Genomic DNA, 2500 nt, shown 5'->3' with positions numbered 1-2500 from the left:
AATTTTTCGGACCTTGTCCTGCCATGGGCTGCGCGCAGCATGCCGGCAGCCTGTGCGCAGCGTGCGCACAGCATGTCGGCAGCGTGCGCGCTGCTGAGACTGTCGACAGAAATTTTCGAAACTTGTCCTGCCATGCGCGCGCGCAGCGTGCGCACAGCATGCCGGCAGCGTGCGCACAGCATGCCGGCAGCGTGCGCGCACCATGCCGGCAGCGTGCGCGCAGCTTGCGCGCAGCGTGCTGATTCTGTCGACAGTGAGGCTAGCGAAACTTGTCCTGCCATGGCGTGCGCGCAGCCTGTGCGCGCAGCTTGCGCATCTGTCGACAGTGAGGCTAGCGAACTTGTCCTGCCATGGCATGCGCTGTGCGCAGCCTGTGCGCAGCGTGCGCGCAGCTTGCGCATCTGTCGACAGTGAGGCTAGCGAAACTTGTCCTGCCATGGCATGCGCGGCGCCTGCGCGCAGCCTGCGCGCAGCATGCGCACAACATGCGCACAGGCTGTGCGCAGCGTGCGCGGAGCTTGCGCGCAGCTTGCGCATCTGTCGACAGTGAGGCTAGCGAAACTTGTCCTGCCATGGCATGCGCGCAGCGTGCGCGCAGTCTGTGCGCAGCATGCGCGCAGCCTGTGCGCAGCGTGCGCGCAGCTTGCGCATCTGTCGACAGTGAGGCTAGCGAAACTTGTCCTGCCATGGCATGCGCGCAGTCTGCGCGCAGCATGCGCGCAGCCTGCGCGCAGCATGTGCGCAGCATGCCGGCAGCATGGTTCCAGGTTTTTTCAAATGTCGACAGAATTTTTCAAATCTTGTCAAACCCCGTTTTTATTGAAATTTCCTCGCACAATAAGCTCCCCATAAGTAGTCTATGATTTTTAGGACCTTCTCCAACTTACAAAACTAAAAAATTCCTCCCGGATTTGTTTTAATGATTTTTTCAATTTTACGACTTCTAAAAATAATAAAAAATACTTCCCGACTTCAAAAATTTATGAAACTTTTTCCCATCATAGATTGCATGTTTCTTAGTATCCCTGCAAAAAATCACGTCCAAATACCTTGTATTGAATTATTTAGAGCCCATTATGACTCCTCGCGCATAGGTGATGTCTCTTCCTGTCAAAGGGCTAAATGCATAAAATGCTATATAGGGGGGTGTGTGTTGCCTGCATATGCATGGCAGCCCATGCCTTCCTAGCTGCAGCCCCCTTCCCCCACGCCACACCCATGTCATGTTGCCTCGATATGTTGCCTCGGTATTATGGGTTTGGTGTCGGGGTCGGGGGGCTGCCACCCATGGCGGTGGTGGCCGGAATCCGGCCGCCGCCACCACGCCGCCGCCATGGGTGAGGGAGGAAAAAAAAGGCGTGGAAAGTTGCGAAATGGGGTTGTCTAGGCTTTTTTTTGGCATGGGAGAGCATGGAGTGCTAGGAACTCCTTCTCAAATGCACGGGCATGTCGACCACAACCTCATTTCGCAACAACAACCACTCGTGTGGGGTGGCGGTGGGTGGATAGTCGCGGATTGGGGCTTGCCAAGCCAATGTTTTCAAAAAATTTCATCAAAATTAAAAACAAATGTTTTGTTGCCTTCGGATTTGTGGGCGAGCGGCGAGTCGGAGTGGAGCCGGTAAAGTTTAACCTCGGTGTGCACGGTTGTTTTTAGAAACTCAATCCAATGCCGGGGACGTTGAAAGTGACGCTCTTATGAGTTGCAAACCCGCAAGATTTAAAGAACCTTTTCAAAACAATTTCAAACCAACAAGATTTAAAAACAGAAATTTTCATCAAAATGAAAAACAAATGTTTTGTTGCCTTCGGACTAGTGGGCGAGCGGCGAGTCGGAGTGGAGCCGGTAAAGTTTAACCTCGGTGTGCACGGTTGTTTTTAGAAACTCAATCCAATGCCGGGGACGTTGAAAGTGACGCTCTTATGAGTTGCAAACCCACTAGATTTAAAGAACCTTTTCAAAACAATTTCAAACCAACAAAATTAAAAACAAATGTTTCGTTGCAAACAAATTGTGGGCGAGCGGCGAGTCGGAGTGGAGCCGGTAAAGTTTAACCTCGGTGTGCACGGTTGTTTTTAGAAACTCAATCCAATACCGGGGACGTTGAAAGTGACGCTCTTATGAGTTGCAAACCCACAAGATTTTAAAAACTTTTTGAAAATGTTTCTTCTAAATGACACATTTTGATCCTTGGCAAGTGCTCAATCCGTAACTATCCAATCACCGCCACACCACACCGGTCGGGAGTGTGTGAATGGTGTGCTTCCCGGGGTTGGCATAGATAATCTTTCGCATCGACAATCTTTTGCATGCGAGGGAATGTCTATGCCAACCCCGGGAAGCACACCATTCACCCACTAGTTGTGGGCGACGATGGGTTGGCTTCAAATGAATTTTTGCTTGGGGTTGTCCTCGGTATGCTTTTGTGTTGGGAGTACGGCCACCAAACCTTCTCAATGCACGGGTATGTCGAGGATGGCTTTCGGCGGGGTTGATGAA

Source organism: Prunus avium, unplaced genomic scaffold, assembly GCF_965620075.1.
Source record: "Prunus avium unplaced genomic scaffold, drPruAviu1.hap1.1 HAP1_SCAFFOLD_62, whole genome shotgun sequence".
In the NCBI taxonomy this organism is placed as follows: domain Eukaryota; kingdom Viridiplantae; phylum Streptophyta; class Magnoliopsida; order Rosales; family Rosaceae; genus Prunus; species Prunus avium.
This window is presented reverse-complemented; position numbering follows the sequence as displayed.